The 20,726-nt window shown below is 40.9% G+C and overlaps 1 long non-coding RNA gene across 1 annotated transcript in view; it reads right to left on the bottom strand.

Annotated features, from left to right (window-relative positions):
* Positions 1 to 6,414: 6,414 nt before the first annotated feature.
* LOC144589446 (uncharacterized) overlaps positions 6,415 to 20,726 on the bottom strand; it is a 59,402-nt gene continuing 45,090 nt past the window's right edge. Inside the window, exon 2 of the long non-coding RNA XR_013545541.1 lies at positions 6,415 to 6,601. This is a non-coding gene — a long non-coding RNA (uncharacterized LOC144589446). The remainder of the gene's footprint in view (positions 6,602 to 20,726) is intronic.

The raw sequence follows: 20,726 nt of genomic DNA, 5'->3' as shown, positions 1-20,726 counted from the left end.
TGCGCGCACCTGTGGAGGGGCCACCCCATTCTGTTGAATTTCACAGGTACCAATGGGGGCTTTTCTCCTTTGGCAAGGCGATTCTGTGAGGTTTTGTGTTTTTTTTTTTTAAAAAAAAAATCTGATGTGGCCCAGCCTCACCCAGACTCTGTCTCCAGCAGCCCCCAGGTAAATTGAGTTTGAGACCCCTGCCTTATACTGTCATTTGCCATTTGTATGTTAGAAAAATTAACCAAGAAGAAAATTGAGTAATAATTTCAAATGATTTCAAATAGAGAGATTTACTTCACAAAGCCCTGAAATGGAGACACTATGGCAGTACAACATTTCTTGTCCAAGGACTACTCTATTGACATACAAGGTAAGGAAGGATATAGAGCTTGGAATGTTGCTTTTTAAAAAGAAACATATATTATACATTAATTATGGGAGACCAGATTGGCCTTGCTCCTCAAACTCAGTTCTTTGATTACACAAGTAATTTGTTGCACTCTACATTGTTAATATAATACAAAGTGAGTGCACACCAACAGCCAGCAGTATTAGGAAATGAATGTAATGGGCATACGGATTGAAGCCTGAACAGTGGGATTGCCAGTAGGAAATGCCATCAGCCAGAGATGTTGGTAAGTCTTTGGACTAGAGTCCCAAGTCTGAGCCTAAGTCTTTGGTACCAAGTCCCAAGTACCAGGCCTCAACTCCAAGTCCCATGTCTCAGGTATATATGACAGTAGAACAGCACTATTTGCATACAGAACCACCAAAATACTCCTGTTCCTTAGATTTGTGTGTGAGGGGTTTCAAAACTTGATAAAGAGGAAAATGCATTTAAATATAAATTGAATAAAATAGAAGCACTTACTTCAAAGTGCTGTAATAACTAGAAGCCAACACGGATTTGTCAAGAACAAATCCTGTCAAACTAATTTGATCTCATTTTTTGATCAGGTCACCTCCATGATAGACAGAGGGAATGTTGTAGATGTAGTATATCTTGACTTCAGCAAAGCTTTTGACAAAGTGCCCCATGATATGCTGATTAGCAAGCTGACTAGGTGTGGGCTAGATAGATCAAGTGTCAGGTGGATATACAATTGGCTACAGAATTGTACTCAGAGGGTGATGATTAATAGGTCCTTCTCTAAATGGGAGGAGGTCAAAATTGGGTACCCCAAGGCTCAGTCCTGGGCCCAGTGCTCTTCAATATTTTTTATTAATGACTTGGATGAGGAGTGCAGGGAATGCTTGTCAGATTTTCAGATGATACCAAATTGTGTGGAATAGCTAATACCCTAGAATAAAAGAAACAAAATACAAAATGACCTTGATAAGATGGAGCACTAGGCCAAAAGAAACAGAATGAAATTCAACAGATATAAATGCAAAGTCCTGCATCTTGGAAAAAGAAACCAATTATACAGTTACAAGATGAGGAATACCTGGCTCAGCAAAACAGCAAGGGAAAAGGATCTTGGAATTGTCATAGATCACGAGCTAAATATGAGCCAACAGTGTGATGTGACTACAAAAAAGGCTAATGCTATTTTAGGCTGTGTAGTGTTCACCCTCCTCATTAATATTTATGTGAAGATTTGCATGCACCAATAGGAGTTGATGAGGGGTGGAGCTAAGTGGGGGTAAAGAAAAGGAGGGAGAGAGAGAGGAGAGTAGGCAGTTGAGTGTGAAGAGAGTTGTTTAGTTGAGAGTTAATGATATTGACTGGACAGTTATCACCTGTAACAATAAAGAATTTCTACTTGGTTCTTATAGGATATGTTGCCTGGACCTCTATTATTAAAAGTGAATAAAGTTGATGTAATCAACTGGTGGAAGCTGAACAACATGTAGCTTGTGCCTTTGCTTGGTAAAACAATCACGGGACAGGTGGTTGAATGTAGCACCTTAACAGCATCATCTTTTAAGATTTTAAATAGTTCAACTGGAATGCCATCACAGGGAAGTTTTAATGGCACCTTGTAGGGGTGGAGAAGGGCCCCACAAACAGCTAATTGCCCCTGTTAAATATGAAGAAAAGATTCTGGAAGAAGCACACAAAGAGGTATTTGGAGCACACTAAGCAAAGGGTCAGGGACGTGGTGTCACTGCAGGCTAAACTGCAGAAGCCTGTGCTGCAGGGTCAGAAGACCAAGCAGTTGTAAGATCGAATCCACGTGACGGAGTGAGCTCCTGTCACTTGTCCCAGCTCCCACCAACCTAGCGGTTCAAAAGCATGCAAATGCAAATAGATAAATAGGGACCACCTCAGTGGGAAGGTAACAGCATTCTGTGTCTAAGTCGCACTGGCCATGTGACCACGGAAGATTGTCTTCGGACAAAAACGCTAGCTCTATGGCTTGGAAACGGGGATGAGCACCACCCCCTTGAGTCGAACATGACTGGACAAAAATTGTCAAGGGGAACCTTTACCTTTACCTTAAGCAAAGGGTCACACCAAATTTTTATTGGTCAGGGATGGGGCTGCAAATTAACCAATATTGTCAAACCTGTGATACTTGCCAGAAGTGAAGTACTGGAAATGATAAAACTAGAGCTAAACTATACCCATTGTCTGTTATCTCAACATTTAGATCTGGACCTGGTAGGACCCCTACCCATGGTGATTAGATGAGGAAATAAGTATATATTATCCATTATTGATTTTGCCACCAGATACTTAGAAGCGCCACCTAAGAAAAATAGAGACGGAAACCATGGCAGATGTATTAATTAGTTATGTGTGCCAAATGGGTTTTGTGTCAGAAATAATAACAGATTTTGGAACTTCCTTTACTTCCAAACTAATGAAGAGACTATGGGAGGTCTGTCGAATTTCCCATGTGATGTTGTCTCCTTACCACCCCCAAAAGAATGGGTTAGTGGAAAAATTTAATGGAACTTTAATGAGGATGATACGTGTGTATGTGGCAGACAACCTGAATGACTGGGATAATAAATTACAACTACTGCTATAGTTGTAATTTGCTATACTGCTATATGCTTATTGAGATATTCCCCAAGAAAGCACAGGTTTTAGTCCTTTAGAACTTTTGTTTGGTCGTAAAGTAAGAGGGCCTTTAGATTTGTTATGACAGAAGTGGGAAGATTATAAAGAAAGAATACATGGATAATTTAATAAACACCTTACAAAGATGGCTAGAGATAGCTGGGGAAAACATAAGGGGGCCCAATGTAAACAGAAAAGTTGGTACAACAAAAAAGCCTGAGAAAGAACATTCAGTCCTGGAGAATAAGTCTTAATGCTGAGACCCATAAAAGGAAATAAGTTGCTATTAGCGTGGATTGGACTGTACACAGTGGTCTCCAAAATGAATGATGTCAAATATATTCTCCAAGAGAAGATGAAGGCTGTAAAGTAGTCCATGTCAACATGTTAAAACCATATTATAGGAAAGAAAACCGGTTTCTATATATTATCAAGGAACACCCAGAAGAGAAGCAAAAATTGATATGCTGGGAATGCAGGCGCCCACTTAAAAATAACCCTGAAGATGTGGTCCTTAGCCCAGCTTTATCATCAAGACAGAAAGAAGAGCTGTGTACTCTCCTGCAGAAATATGGGTCAGTGTTTTCATACAAACCTGGAATTGCAAAAGGGGTGGTGCATAAATAGGCACTGGGGATACCCAACCCATAGCTGCCAGTCCTTTCAGAGTAACAGGTCCCTGTACAGTACAGAAAAGCTTTGCACAGAGCTGAGTGAGATGCTAAAAGCTAATATTATTATACCATCCATGAGCTGCTCCTATAGTCTTAGTGGATAAACCAGATGGGAGCATCAGGTTCTGTGTGGACCATCAAAAACTAAATCATATTACCAAGGCAGATGCCTACCCTATGCCTCGCCTGGATGACCTTATTGAAGCAACAGGGAAATGTCAATATATCTCTAGTTTGGTTTTGACCAAAGGGTTTTGGCAAGTGCCCATGGATTCTAAGGACCAAGAGAAAACAGCTTTTTGCAGTCCTTTAGGATTATACGAATTTTGAGTTATGAGTTTTGTCTTAAAAATGCACCACCCATGTTTCAAAGGCTGGTGGACAAAACCCTGTATAGCCTGAGAGAGTTCACTATGGCCTGCATGGATGACATCTGTATTTTTACCAGACCTGGGAGGAGCATAAATCCCATGTAGAGATTGTGCTGCAAAGGATACTGTGTGCCAGATTGACTATAAAAGCAGCTAAATGTCAAATTGGTAACTTTGAAAAAAAGTACCTAGGACATGTAGTGGTAGGAGGGACAATCAACCCCTAGATGGAAAGACAGAGGCTATTGAGTGTTCCTTGGGTTAGCTGGATATTATAGATGCCTTGTCCTGAAGTTTAGTAAGATAGCTGCTCCATTAACAAACTTAACCTGAAAGAAGCAAACTGAAAACATCCAGTGGAGGTCAGAATGCCAGGTGGCCTTCAATCATCTGTAGAGGGCGCTGACTACAAAACCTGTCCTTATTGCACTAGACTTCAACCATGAGTTCATCATTTATATGGATGCATCAAACATGGAACTGGGAGCCATGTTGTGCCAAACAGACAACAACGGGAATCTACATCCTTTGACTTGTATCAGCAAGAAACTCCAGCCTGGCGAGAGACATTTATCTACCATCAAAAAGAGTGTCTAGCTATTGTATGGATGCTGCAGAAGCTGAAGCCCTGCATTTGGGAAAGGAAATTCATCCTCTGTACTGATCATTCACCTTTGGTGTAGCTATGAACTATGAAATTTAATAGCAGCAAGCTTATGAGTTGGGCACTGATTTTGCAAGACTTTAATTTTGAAATCTGCAGTGTAAAGGATCTCAGAATGTTGTCGCAGATGCTTTGTCTAGAAGGCCAGATGACTTGAGAAAATTCTTTTTTTCCCTGAGTTCAATATTAGCTGTTCTGTTTGTGTAATAGTTATGTGATATGCTTAAAGTGCAAAATTTGCTTAGATGTTAATAAACTAAGATACAGTGCTAGTACAAATAATAGTATCATTAGTAATGTAAGAAGTTAATATTTGCATTCTTCCATGAACCTTTGTTTATGAGAGCAAACTGTTATTTGACCTCCTAAAACAAAATAATTAAGGGGGAGGGATGTAGCGTTCACCCTGCTCATTAATATTTATATGGAGATTTGCATGCACCAATAGGAGTTGGTGAGGGGCAGAGTTAAGTGAGGGTGAAGCAAAGGAGGGAGAGAGGAGAGTAGGCGGTTGAGAGTGAAGAGAGAAGGTTGTTTAGTTGAGAGTTAATGATATTGCCTGGACTGTTATCACCTGTAACAATAAAGAATTTCTACTTAGTTCTTAAATGATACGTTGTCTGGACCTCTGTTATTAATTATTATTATTATTATTATTATTATTATTATTATTATTATTATTATTATTATTATTATTATTATTATTATTATTATTATTATTATTATTATTATTATTATTATTATTATTATTATTATTATTTATTTATTTATTTATTTATTTAATTTATATGCCGCCCACACTACCCAAAGGTCTCTGGGCGGCTTACAGCATTTAAAGTGAATAAAGTTGATGTAATCAACTGGTGGTAGCTGAACAACACATAGCTCTTGCCTTTGCTTGGTGAAACAACCACAGGACAGGCGGGAACATGACAGGCTGCATTAATGGAAGTATAGTTTCCAAATCCCTCAAGGTGCTAGTTCACCTCTATTGAGTGCTGGTTAGACCTCACCTTGAGTATTGTGTCCAGTTCTGGACACCACACTTCAAGAAACATGCGAACAAATTGGAACAAGTTCAGAGGATGGTGACAAGGATGATCATGGATGTTTAGGCAGGCCTTCCCCCTTTCCAGTTAATTCCTAACTATTATTTTTTTCTTTTTCTACTACAATATACCTTGTTTCTTGCCATCTTTGGGAAAAAAACTTTATTTCTTTTTATATATGCAAATTATATTATGTTATGTGGTATGTTATATGTTTAACTGTTTTATAGTGTGTGTTGTAAGCCGCCTAGAGTGGTCACAATTGACCAGATAGGCGGGGTATTAAATAAATAAATAAATAAATAAATAAATAAATAAATAAATAAATAAATAAATAAATAAATAAATAAATAAATAAATAAATAAATAAATAAATAAATAAATGATCAGGGGGCTGGTAACCAAGCCTTATGAGGAAAGGCTGAAATAAATGGGCATGTTTAGCCTTGAGAAAAGAAGACTGAGGGGTGATATGATAGCACGTTTCAAATATTTGAAAGCTTGTCATACAGAGTGGCAAGATCTGTTATCAATCATCCCAGAGTGCATGACATGCAACAATCTGCTCAAGTTAAAGAAAGCCAGATTTCAGTTGAATATCAGGAAAAACTTCCTAATTGTTATAGCAGGACAACAGTGGAACCAGTTACCTTGGGAGCTGGTGAGTGCTCCAACACTGGAGGCATTCACGAAAAACTTAGATAATCACCTGGCAGATATGCGTTGATTGTATTCCTGAATTGAGCAGTTGGTTGGACTTGATGGCCTTGTAGGTCCCTTCCAACTTCACTTTTCTATGATTTTTCTATGATTCTATGATTCAAAGGTTGCTTTAAAGTCTGCAAAAAAAATGAATGGTGAGAGAGTAATGTATGTTTCTGCTAGTTGTTGCAATAAAAATCAAGGGTAAATTGTAGACCCACCACAATAAAGTTCTGTATATTGAACGTCCTGGCATAGTGGTTAAACTGCAAATATTACAGTCAAGACCTCTGTGTTACTCTATGTCTGAAGCCTCTACCTCACAGTTCGATCCCAATGGACTCAGGTAGCTGGTTCAAGGTTAACTCAGCCTTCCATCCTTGTGAGGTGTCACCAATGTATCCAGGTTTGAAAAACAGCACTGCAATGTGCACTCATAGACTGTTTTTAACTTGCAACTTGTCAAGGATGAGTATAGGTTAAAACAATGGCAGACCAAGAGAGGCCTCAAAGGTCTAAAAGTGAGCCATGACCCCCAGAAGAAATACTGCAATATAGCTTGAGATGACCCCCATCAAAAGTACAAAAGCTGAAGAGTCATCTCAAATGTAATCATCTTCTTTTGTTTGTATGCTTAAAGGATTATCTGGAGGTTAGGGAATGTAAATATCCTACATGGTCTGGCTATCTACACCTTTCTGTTTAGTAAATGACCCATTCTAGGTTCATTGTCTTTGGGATTAGCCAGGTGAGAAAATTAAGATCAGGGCAGAATAAGACACATGACACCAAGGAGCCAGATCAGTATTCAGCCTGGGTAAGAAAACACTATAAAATACATACAGCAGTGTTTGGAAGCAACTTTCAGGGTGAACACAACATACGCAAGAAGAAACAAACTCCAAGAAAATTAATGTCCTAAAACAAATTCCCTGGCAAATGAGGTAGAGAAGGAAGCAATACTCCTCCCTTGCACCGTTACTCCAACAAAATGGAATTTCATGTAGATGGCTGACACCAGAAGGTTCATTTTTTTTTTAATTGACACACAGCGATATACTATAACATTGTCAATGAAAGCGAAAGATTTTATGGAAAAAAATGAGAAGAATCTGAAAATACAGGGAGAGAGAAAGAAGGAGGGAAAATCAGAAGAAAGACCTCAAGGGAAATCAGATCACCCATCACAATCAGAATCAGACACAGAGCTAGGAGAACAAAAATTAGCTGAACCAAGATGTACCAGAGGCATGATGAGGAAAAAACAGAAAGGTAGTAACCAACAACAAGATGACTAGAAAACAAATGAAGATTTTTTTCAATCAATATAAATCACCTGAATTCACCTCAAAAATGGGAAAAGATTTTTCTACAACTGCAGAAACAGAAATCTGATGTAATTTGCATTCAAGAAACTCATATGGAAAGAGCAGACCAGAAACTGCTGGAATGTTCAAGGATAGGAAAATTATTTGCATCTTTAGACATAAGTAAAAAGAAGAAAGGTGTGGCTACGTATATAAAGACAGAACTGGAACCAAAACTAATTTTGCCTCAGACAAAGGAAGAATATTAATGGTGGAAATCCAAAGAACATTAACGAAAATGCTAATGATTTATATTTACGTACCAAACGGAAATCAAGAATTTTATTAAAACAACTACAACTAGAAGTAACAAATAAAGATTATGACTACTGTTGTGTGATAGGAGATTTTAATGCTGTTTTTGACAAAGAACTAGATACAAAATCAGATAAAATAACTAAAAAAGAGAGGAACGATCTCAATAAACTTTTTACAACTGGCCAAAGACAAGAGACTATACTTTTTATTCTAACAGACATAAATCGTGGCCAAGAATTGAAGCATGTTGGATCTCAACAAGCCTAATAAAAAAATTGGAGCAAATAGACATTTTACCTAACAGATTTGCAGACCACAGTCCAGTTTCATTACAACTGGGTAGCAAATCAAGAGAATTAAATTGGAAGCTCAATACTTCACATTTAAAAAATGAGGAATTTATTAAGCAAATAAGAGAAGACATGGATTTCTTCTTTCTGAAACAGAATATGAGGCCAGAAACACAATGGTTTGGGAGGTAAGTAAGGCATTTTTTTAGAGGAGCAGCCATAAGATTTGCATCAAAACAAAAAAGAGAAAGACATAAAAATATAAGATTTTGGAAAAGAGATTAGCCTCAGATGAACTACATCTAAAACAAAACCCAACAAATACAGAACTGAAAGAGAAGATAAAATTAGTACAACACCAGATAAATATATTGTTTACTGAGGAAACTGCAAAGAAGCTTAAATTTGCAAAGCATTTTTTTTTTTAATGCAAAGAAGCCGGGGAATGGTTAGCTTATAAATTAAGGAAAAAGAAGGAGAAAATGATAATACAAACACTGAAAGATGAAACAGGGACTGAGAAATTTAAACAAGAAGAAATAAAAAATGATTGTTAAGGACTTCTGAGATGAGATGGGATATGTGGTTAAAATATTGTACTGAATATGGGTTTTATAGTAATATAAAATGCAAGAGAGGTTCCATCTTGGTTCTCTGCTTAAATGATTTTTGCAATGCTGGCAGAGTGTTACTAGTGAGAGTTGGGAGAATGCTTTTCTGAGAGCGTGAGAAGGACATTCTATGATAAGATAGATGGGTTTTGTTGTGACTCATTGCAAAACCACTGAAAACTCAAATAACATCTGTTAGCCATGGGAAGGAAGGTCAGGTGGTACAGCAGGACTGTTTGCCTAACGACGTACTGTGATTGGATGACATCGTGGGAAGGAGCAGATAAGGATTTGCCGATTACTCTTGAAAAAGGAACTTTTGCCTATGGACAATGTCACTCATGACCTACCCTTAGGTCACTTGTGGCCTACTCTTATGACACACATAGATTATCCAAGAGACGTGCATGGATTACCTTTGGACATACACGCACTCATGGAGTATTCATGACACCCTTATGGACTATTCTAAGGACAATATGACTGAATTACCAAGATGGGATATTTCTTTTACAGGACTTTTCTTTTGTACAGTATTTTTCTTTTTACAGGATAATAATGGACTTTGGACTTTTTCTTATCTAATTGGAGTATTTTGTTTTTCCTGATGGATTACCTGATTGAACTAGAGGGAAGGCTTTTTCCTATTTGCCTGTTTTTATTTGTTTTCTTGGATTTTTGAATTCTTTTAATGTTTTTGGACACTTGTATATTTTTCATGATTTCTTTACTTCACTACAGTTTTGTAGTTAACCAGCATAATGTTTATTTGCTTGCTTTTGCATAAATCGACTTTTTCTTATGGAATTTACTTTTTTCTTTAATAAAACAATGATTATAAAAATCAATTGGTTTCTTGAACAGTAAACTTGTCATAGGTCATCTGATGGTGCTGCCTCAGCCTTGCATACTTAACGAGTCCTACCTGTGGTGCATAGTAAGTCTAATGACTACAAAGCCCACATGGTTTTCTATCAGTAATATTCAAAGGTACAAGGGTGTTCTTATTAGGGCAGACTTGTAAGAAGGAGAGTTGAACATGCCTAACTGAGCTATGGGACTCTCTCAGCACATTTCAGGGTGTACAATCTCTTGATTACTCTCTGTCCGACCGGTCAAGCATCCTCTTGGGGAGCTGATCACTGACAACTTCTACTTTGGTCTTCGTTATCAATCTAGAGAGATTAAAGAGCTTTCCATCTGATCTAGTCCAGAAATAGACACTTCTGTTGCAGTTCACAAAGGTGTGCTTCAACATGACAGCAAAAAAGATCCCAAACAGGGTTGGTACAAGGACATAGCCTGTTTCACTCCACCTCGGATGTCAAAAGGATCTGATGTCGAGCCATCAAAAACTACAATGCCTTTCATTTCCTCATGAAAGGACCTGATGAGTTTAAGGAGCTGAGGTAGACATCCAATCTTGGGAATTATTTTAAAAAGGCCATCACTGCTAACCAAGTTAAAGGCATTTGTGAGATCTATGAAGGCCACAAAGAGTGGCTGTCATTGTTCCATACATTTCTTCTGCAACTCTCTGAAAGAAAAAACTATGTCAGTGGTGGATTTATTAGCTCGAAATCCACACTGTGATTCTGGATAGATTCTGCCTGCAAGCACCTGAAGACTCTTCAGCACAACACGGGCAAGCAGCTTCCCTACAATGCTGAGAAGAGAGATGCCACGGTAGTCACTGCAGTTGCCCCTGTCTCCTTTGTTCTTATACAATATGACTATGTTTGGATCCTTCATGTCCTGTGGTACTCCACCTTCCCTCCAGCAAAGACAAAAGATTTCATACAGCTTGGTGGGGATGATATCTTATCTGTTCTGAAACCTTTAATGGCATTTACAAGTTACAACAACACAAGCAAAATAGGAAAAGTAAAATTACACAGATTTCACAAATTAGGAGCAAGAAGCAGGGGACAATTTCAGAATTGCAGGTAAGAAACCTGCAACAGCAGTGGTCAGAGCATTACATTCATCGCTCATGAAAATAGAAATAATTGTCTCAGGAGAATTGGAAAAATAAGAAATCCAAGGTTCAAGAAAAAAAATTCGGAGGTGGGAATGAGCTGGGCATTAAAACAGTATATGAACCAGGGTGTCAGGCATCTCTAAACAAAACAAAAAAAGTCTTTTTTCACGAGGGATATTGAGAAATCGACCGGCATGGGTGGCCGAAGGAGAAATGTTAAAACGGGCTAACATAAAAGCTCTTTGTAGATGTGGATTTACTAGGGAGTGGAAATATTTGGGAGGGTGATCCTGAGATGGAAAAAATCCAACAGAGAGAGGGGAACATACAGGGTTAAGGTTATTGTATAGGTGATTGAATTCGGTGTGACAGAGCTTGTCCTTGATTATGGAATAAGCCCTGGTGAGATTCATATCTGCCAAAGATTCTAGGGATATGTGAAGAGAAGAGAGTTTTTTTTCAATAAGCTGGAACCAAGAAAAGGAGTAAGAATCACACCATATATCAGGGATCCAGAATGTGAATTTAAAAAAAGACGGAGCCAAAATTTAAATGTAAGTAACCAGGCAGTTGTGGAAGGTAGGTGGATGCCCAATTCTAAAGAAATAGTGGAAAGCCAAATTAAGTTAGGAATTCCTAATATTCTGCGAAAAAACGTTGCTGCAACTTGATCAATATCCAAATTAACCGAGTGTATCCATATAGGCACACTGTACAGCAAATGAGAAAGAATCTTAGACTGAAAAAATCTGAATGGCTGCTGGGATATACTGGTTTCTGGAAGAATAATGAAATTTAGAAATAGCTTTTAATTGTTGAGAAATTGAAGAAATGGCAGCTTTTTTATGAAATGTCCAGCTGAGTCTGTGATGAATATGAAGACCCAGATACTTATAAGAGTGAACTTGACGGTACGAAGACGATCCTATTGTCCAAGATGTAGGGGACCAGGAGTGGGGAAAAAACAAAATTTGGGTTAATGGATAGATCATTAAGATCACAGAAATCCTGAAATTTAAGTAAAGTGTGACGAAGTCCTGATTTAGTACGAGACATCAGCACTGTATCATCAGCATACAGGAGTATAGATAAGGGAACACCATTAAGGGTGCCGACTGATTGCAAGAGGAAAGAAAAGAGGGAAGATCAGCTAAAAATAAATTAAATAATAAAGGGGCCAAGATGCAACCTTGGCGAACACCTTTGAAAATTGGAATTTTTTTTGGTAAGAGTGTTGGAGTCAGGTAAACAAACCTGACAGGAATTATGGGAGTGCAATTGGCGGAGCAAAAATAGCAGCCGTGGATCAATACTCCAGTTGGAAAGTTTTTTCCATAGCAGATCTCTGTTGACAGAGTCAAATGCCCCTCTGAGGTCCACAAAGTCAACAAAAAGTTTGGTTTTGTTGTGGATTGCGTATTTTTCAGCAAGAAAAGTCAGCAAAAAGATATGATCCAGAGTAGACGCTCTGGCACAAAAGCCTATCTGTTCCTTTCCAGGAAGATCTTTGTCAGCAGCCCATGTGGAGAGTTTTTTCAAGAGATATTTAGAATATAATTTTCCAATATTGGATAATAAGCTTATTGGGCGATAATTTGACGGTTGAGAGGGATCATCTTTTTTATGAATGGGTATAAGTATGGATGATAACCAGGAGTTTGGAAAACAGCCAAAGTGATTTATTAGGGTAAAAAGAGTAGCTAAGGGCTCTGCCCACCAGTGAGGGTTTATGGTCAAGATCTCATTAAAAATGAGATCGGGGCCAGGAGCTTTGCCTGGTTTAAGTGAGATAATTAGTTCGAGGATCTCTTCAGGGGTGACTGGGGACCACTCAGGAAGGTCTTGTGAAATGTTTACTGAAGAAGAACATGAGGACGTGATGGAGAAAATTTTAGTAAAATAATCAATCCAGGTAACAGAGGAAATAGAATTGGATGGTTTAAAAGCTGGAGAGTTAGCCCGAGACACCAGAGACCAAAGAGCCTATTGATCATGTGATAGAATTGCTTGATGGAGTTGGGACCATTTTTGCTGGGCAAACCAATGTCTTTTCTCATCGAACAAGGCACGGCCTGCCCTACACAAATGAAAATACAATTGTAAAAGTGATGGAGTGGGTTGTTGACGAATTAGTTGGAATAGTGTCCTGATTTTTTTTTTTTTTTAGGGACCAACAATCTGAGTCAAACCAAGAGCTATGGTTGTCCCTGGGTGTTTGAGAGGGACAGGAAATGCACAGAAATTGAACCAATGAATCAATTATAGAATTATATGCAGAGATAGCTGTGAGGGAAGAAGAAGCTGAATTTAAATTATCAGTAAGAGACTTGGTTTCTGCTTGATGACTCCAAAGGGAAAAAACTTGGTTTGTTATTAAAGAGCGTTTGAAAGGGTAGAGAGATCTACGAGGGACCGGTAAGGGATGAGCCTGTGGGAGGGGGAGGGAAAGAGATAGGAGAATAGGAAGGTGATCGCTCTCAGTGCAGGTATCTACAAAAAAGGTCATTATCTGGGGTAAGAGGTCTGGAGAGGCAAGAACGTAATCGATGACACTCGAACCTCTCACTGAAAAATGAGTAAATTCACCGGGAATGTCACTGCCTGAAGAACCATTGAGGATAAATACATTCAGAGTGGCACACAGGTCAATAAAAATGGAGTGTAGCTATTAAAGGAATGGTCCTTGGAAGTCCTTGAGGTAAGAAAACAAGGAGGAGTCAGATCTTCTGAATTCCAATTCATATGAAGGTCTAAGGCAGAATTGGATGGGCCTATTCTAGAATTTAAATCTCCTAAGATCATTAAGGAAGACAGGGGTATGGTATTGGAATATTTCAGCACCAAATCCTCAAGGTCCTCCCACAGAGTCTGGGGCGAAGGAGTCACGGGTGGAATATAAACATTAAACAGCAAGATTTTGAGGTCATTAGTTTGAAGCAAAAAGGCTTGGGTATACAGGGAGTGAGAAGAAAGAGAAGACATAGAGAAAGGGACAGAATCTTTAGCAAAACAGCAGAGTACTGCACATGGACAACCCGCATGGTTGAGCTTGAAAGCGGATAGATGATAAGAAGTATAACCAGGGAGACTCAGAGAGGATTGGGACCAGGTTTCTTGGAGAAATATAATATCGAAAACATTCAGATATTGTATGAAATCTTTATCAAGGGCTTTCTTTGACCAACCTGAGATGTTCTAGGAGATCATTTTTAAGGGCAAGACAGAAATTGAAGAGGAGGAACAGGGGTTAGTTAGTCAGCAAGGGGGGTTATATGAGATAGAACAGCTAGGTAAAGAAGAATGGGCATTGATGTCAGAAAACAGAGTAATAGAAGGGGGATTAGAGGCCAGGACAGTTGCAGAGGAACCACAAGAAAGGGGTTTAGAAGGGGAAGAGGCAGGGGAACAGGGGTCCTGAGAACAAGTCCCCCTATTTGGAGGGACACGGGAACCTGTGAAGTCATAGATAAGTGGAGGAGGACACTGGGATTGGGCGTCTATTAATAAGAAAGAGTCAGCTCGAGAGCTTTTTTTAACAATACAGAGGGGGGAGAGGTATTTGGGACACAGAATTAGTGATAGGAGCAGAACAAGGGATGATAGGAGCATTATCAATGTTAGAGAGCACAGGGTTGTTAAGTTCATGATTCAATAAAATATTCGATGATGATGAGGACTTAACACATGTGGAATCATCTGGACCATTAGAAGGGTTTGACAACGGGGTTTCCACTGGAGTAGTGTCCATCTTGACAGTCTGTAAGGGAGAAGGGAGGGGAAAGGGTATGGGATTGAACAAAGGACAATCCAAAATGGGAGGGGGAAAAGGACGAGGTTGTTCCGGACAGGAAGGTTGCACAGTGGAGCCAGCTCTTGGATTTCTTCTGTAGAAGTGTTCTTTCTTCGCAACAAGATGAGATATAGCTAGATTCCAGAAGAAACGATGAGGAATTATTCCATATTTGGAGAGGAATTTAACTGTGGCAAACAGGAGAGATGGAATGTAGTCAGAGTGGAACTCCAATAGGAAATGTGAGAATTGCTGACCAGAGGATATTTGAACAATATTTGAGAGATCTACTACAGAAATAGGCACCTTAAGTAGGTGTGCCAAATGCCTCCTGGCATGCTGGATGTTATTCCAAGCAGGGTGTCTTCTAATTCTGGTCGCATGGCAAAGTGAAATAACAGCTGAATGTGCTTGGTAGACTAGCTGGAAAGAGGATTTTGTTCTTATATGTTCTTATATGTTCTTATACAATGTGACTATGTTTGGATCCTTCATGTCCTGTGGTACTCCACCTTCCCTCCAGCAAAGACAAAATATTTCATACAGCTTGGTGGGGATGATTTCTTTACAGCACTTCAGCAGGGATGTTATCCTTCCCAGGTGCCTTGACAGAGGCGAGGGAATCCAAGGCTGCTTTTATGTTTGCTAAACTTGGTTCACTGTCCAACTCTTCCAAGACAGGCAGGCATTAAATGTTATTTAACGCTTCTTTGTTTGCTGCATTCTCTCTGGAATATCGTTTAGAGTAGTGCGGCACCCAGCAGGCTGGAGGGCCATTTCCCCACCCTGAATGGGGTTACACTCCCCCTAAGGGACAGGGTCCGCAGCTTGGGGGTGGTCCTGGACCCCAGTCTAACACTGGAAGCCCAGGTGGACTCGGTGGCCAGGGGCGCCTTCCTTCAGCTGTGGAAATGATACCAGCTACGGCCCTACCTGGACGAGCAGAGTCTCATGACAGTCACACATGCACTGGTAACATCCCGCATAGATTACTGCAATGCGCTTTACGTGGGGCTGCCTTTGAAGACGGTCCGGCGACTGCAACTGGTCCAGAATAGAGCTGCGCGGCTGGTGAGTGGTGCAGCCGCCAGGGAACATATCAAGACGATTCTGTATAAGTTACATTGGCTACCAGTTGCTGCCCGGGCCCAATTCAAAGTGCTTGTTTTGACATATAAAGCCCTAAACGGCTTGGGCCCTGGATACCTGAAGGACCGCCTCCTTCCATATGAACCTACCTGGCAGTTAAGATCTAGCCAGGGGGCCCTTTTGAAAGAGCCGTCCCTTAAGGAGGTAAGAGGGATGGTTTGTAGACAAAGGGCCTTTTCGGCAGCTGCCCCCAGACTATGGAATGCCCTCCCGACTGAGATTCGTCTGGCGCCGACGCTGATGACATTTCGGCACCAGGTCAAAACCTTCTTGTTCCAGAAGGCTTTTAATTGAAATAATATTAGCTGTGGGTCTGATGGCAATTTTAATTGTATTTTAATTGTATTTTAATTATTTTATCTTTTACTGTGTTGAATTTTAATTATTGTAAGTCGCCCAGAGACCTCTGGGTAGTGTGGGCGGCATATAAATTGAATAAATAAAATAAATAATAAATAAATAAATTCCATCTGCTGTGCTCGGTCCTGGATGACCACACCTGTAGCAGTCTTCAAAGGAGCAGATTTTTTCTGTATTGGACCTAAGGCCTGCTTGATACTGTCATACATTCCCTTGATGTCACCTGTGTCCGCTGCTATCTGTATCTGAGAGCAGAGCTGAAGCCAATAATCATTGGAACATCTCCTGGCAGTCTGTTGGACTTGGCTACGAGCAGCTCCAAGAGCCTGCAAGTTGTACTCACTAGGACAGGCTTTGTATGCTGCTAGAGCTCTCCTCATATCCTCGATGGCTGGAATCAGCTCCTCCGAATGGGCTTTGAACCAGTCGGCCATCTTTTTGGTCTTCTTGCCAAATGTGGACAAGGCAGTGTTATAAACAGCGTTCTTGAAATGTTCCCATCGTTCAAGTGCATTTGCATCAGCCAGGCCTGGAAGGGTTTCCTCAAGTTCTAGGGCAAATTCCTCCATTTTCTTTGATTGTGAGTCTTGCTGAAGTCAGTATGTGGTCTTCCTTCCTTTTTCGTGTAACACAATCTCTTTGTTCACAGTTTTTCTTTCTTTATTTATTTATTTACAGTATTTTTTAGCTGCACCATTACCAGTGGCTTCTGGGTGGCGTGCAACAATATTAAAACTTAAAAACATTAAAAACATTAAAAAGACAATATAAAATATACTATATTAAAGCAATTCTTAAAACATTAATATTAATAAGTCCTGCTGCTCATGTGGCCAGCTAGAGAATACTGTTCAATTAAAATACTGGCTAAACAGAAAGGTCTTTGCCTGGCACCGAAAAGCCAAAAGTGTTGGAGCCAGGCGGATCTCTATAGGGAGGGCATTCCAAAGTTGGGGGGCAACAGCTGAGAAGGCCCTTTTTTGACATGCCATCCCCCTCACCTCTTTCAGGCATGGCACCTTAAGAAGGGCCTCCTGGCCTGATCTCAGAAGACAGGCAGGCTCATGTGGAAGAAGGCGATCCTTTAGATAACCAGGTCCTAAGCCATTTAGGGCTTTATATGTCAAAGTCAGCACTTTGAATTGGGCCCGAGGAGCAACCGGCAGCCAGTGTAAATTTTTCAGAACTGGCATGATACGAATCCGTGCGGTGGCACCACTTACCAGCCGCACAGTCCAGTTCTGTGCCAGTTGCAGTCACTGGACCATCTTCAAAGGCTGCCCCATGTATAGCGCATTGCAGTAGTCCAGTCTGGTTGTTCCCACTGCATGAGTGACTGTTGCCAGGCTCCGCTCATCCAGGTAAGGGTGAAGTTGATATATTCTCCGCAGCTGTAAGAAGGCACCCCGGACATTGAGTCCACCTGGGCTTCCAAGGTCAGTCCGGGGTCAAGGAGCATCCCCAAGCTGCGGACCCTGTCCTTTAGGGGGAATGTAATCCCGTCTAAGGCAAGGAAATGGCTCTTTAACCTATCTGGCAGGGCACCTACCAGCAGCACTTCTGACTTGTCTGGATTGAGCCTCAGTTTATTGACCCTCATTCAGACCATTATCGAGTCCAGGCACAAGTTCAGAACGGTGACTGCCACGCCTGGATTGATAGAAAATGAGAGGTGGAGCTGGGTGTCGTCAGCATATTGCTGACTCCGCAGCCCAGACCTCCTAACGACCTCCCCCAGTGGTTTCATGTAGATATTGAATAGCATGGGGAACAGTATAGAGTTGTGAGGAACCCCATGACGCAACTGCCATGGATCAGAGCTACTATCCCCCAGCACTACCTTCTGGACTCAATCAGCCAGGTAGGAGCAGAACCACTTTAAAACAGTACCTCCCATTCCCATCCCAGACAATCTGTCCAGAAGGACACTATGGTCGATGGTGTTGAAAGCCACTGAGAGGTCCAGGAGAATCAACAGGGATGCATTGCTCCTGTCTTTCTCCCGGCAAAGATCGTCAAACAGGGTGACCAAGGCAGTTTCCGTCCCATAACCCGGCCTGAAACATGATTGAAATGGATCTAGATAATCCGTTTCATCCAGGAGAGTCTGGAGCTGCTCAGCCACCACATGTTCCAACACCTTGCCCAGAAAAGGGAGTGATCAGTGTCCCAATCAGCACCCTGATAACTGTGTGTGATCATAATACTGGGAAGGCTATTAAAGAACATGTTGCTGACACAAAGATCATAATAACAACAAAAGTCGTGCAATCATTGGCCATTTTCGTTCATCTTTCCAATGCCAAAAAGGCCTAGTCAAGTGGGCCAAGAATTGTGATTAGCACCAACTCCAGCATTAAAGTCTCTGAGAATAAAAAGCGGCACTCTCTCAGGGATTTTTTTTTTATAGCAGCTGCCATACCATAATAGAATTTGTCTTTGACTTCCATTGTAGATGACAGTTTAAAGAGCCAACTTAAGACCTGGCTCTTTAGGCAAGCCTTCCCCCATGTTACTTCCTGAGTTTTATTTTTCTTTCCACTGTCTATTCTGATTTCCATCTTTTCATCTTGAATGTTACCAATATTGCTGTTTAAATTGTTCCTTTTAATTATGGCTTTTATGCTATTTTATTGTAAGCCGCCGAGAGTAGACATAGTCTAAATGGGTGGGGTATAAATTTAATAAATAAATAAATAAGACAGTGTTGGTGCATATGCACTAATGAGGGTGACCGGTCTTGCTGATCAGTGGAGCTGCAGACATAGGATTCTTTCACTCCCCACAGTAGGTGAAACCATGGATCTTAGCAGAGTATTTCTAACTGCAAAGCCAACACCATATTCCCTGGTCTCATTCAATGGTTTTTCCTGCCAGAAGAATAAGATTTTCTTTTCTTTCACAGATCCCATGTTTGCCAATCTCATCTCTTGCAGGGCAACAATGTCCATCTGCAGCCTGTCGATGACAGCTGTCTTGTGCATGCTGTTTATTTCCTTCATTTCATCAGAAAAGCCAGGGTCATCGTCCAAACATTCCAGGTGCCCAAATTTAGGGCAGAAGTTTTCTTATGATTGTTGCATGGTACAGAGTTATTGATCTGCTTGTTGGCTTTCACTCTAAACTCCATGCATCCTGTGGGGTTAACAGACCATGGCGAGGCAGCACTTTACTGGTTGCAGGCTGCCCAGCTTAAGGTGGGCAGTAGCTACCTAGTGAGGTGCAATTACCTCTCCCACCATCGGAAATAGCTCTACTCCAATCGAGCAAAGACTTATAACCAGTAACTGCTACTTCCCATGTTATTTTGATGCTGTATGTGAAGCTGGAGTGTCCTTTTCAGAACATGAAGCCTGGGTAAAATAATATGTTACCCAAACAGCAGATCCCCTCTCTCTACATCATTGAAATACTCCAATGGAAAGGCAAGAGCCAATACAACTGATTCCAGTGTCATCACAGGAGTTGCCAGAATGACATGAACTGCCTCCGGGACTCTGGATTTTGCCTCGAGGTTTACATTCCTAAGAGCACTTCACCTGAAGATCTTAACCGAACAGCTGGGGAGACTCCACATGGCTTGAATGGAAAGGATGGAGAGGTATGATGTGGACAGAGTTTCGAGGAATGGCCTATCCTGGAGATCAGGCCAAGGGCCCATCTAGTCCAGCTTCCTGTATCTTACAGTGGCCCCAAAAGATGCCTCTAGGAGCCGAGTCACCAGTGCAATTTAAATCCAAGTCCCCATCTCTGGTTGCACAGACAAATGAGAAAGAGCTTTCTTATGTATGGCTTTCAGATTGTGAAATGCATTCCCTTCCAAGTTGGAACTTGATTTTGCTCTGACTGATGTTAAGAAGGGGGCAAAACCTCGTCTACTTAGACTGTTCAGTCTGCTGGTGAGATTTCTTTGTCAGCATGGGCCACCATTATCTCCCTCCTCGGATAGCATGAGACACAGTGATCTCGCTTGAGCAATCCTGGAGGGGAGGGGAAGGAGCAGAAGATATCTTCTGGGTTCCCGCCTCCTTTCAGCCTCTTCGTCACTCACTGCCCACCTGCCCGCTCTATATACTAGTGTGAGTTTTACTGGTTGCCTTTTGGGGGCTGGATAGAAATTTTTTACCCGCTTCCTGATTGGCCTTTGGAGGCGGGGATTTTTTGCCTATCTGGTTGAGGAGTGCTGGCATAGATGGTTAATTTAGTCAAACAGGTGGGTAGTGCGGATAGAATAGGTTTCGGTGACACAGGTCACCGGTAAAGTATAGCTCACAAACACAGGTAAAGTATATCTCATCTGATCTCCCAATGCTGCCGATAGTGTGATTACAGTGCTTGGGGGCCACTGGGGCCACTCCCGAGCCAACAGCCAACAATGAGGAGGTGGCCGGAGTTCCGGGGGTGGTCAAATTGGGGCCGGCCAGGTTCTTGCTGTCTTCGGGACCGTGGGTACTTG

This window comes from Pogona vitticeps, chromosome 5, assembly GCF_051106095.1.
Source record: "Pogona vitticeps strain Pit_001003342236 chromosome 5, PviZW2.1, whole genome shotgun sequence".
NCBI classification, from domain to species: domain Eukaryota; kingdom Metazoa; phylum Chordata; class Lepidosauria; order Squamata; family Agamidae; genus Pogona; species Pogona vitticeps.
Note: the sequence above shows the minus strand (reverse complement) of the source record. Positions and strands in the feature narration are given on the sequence as shown.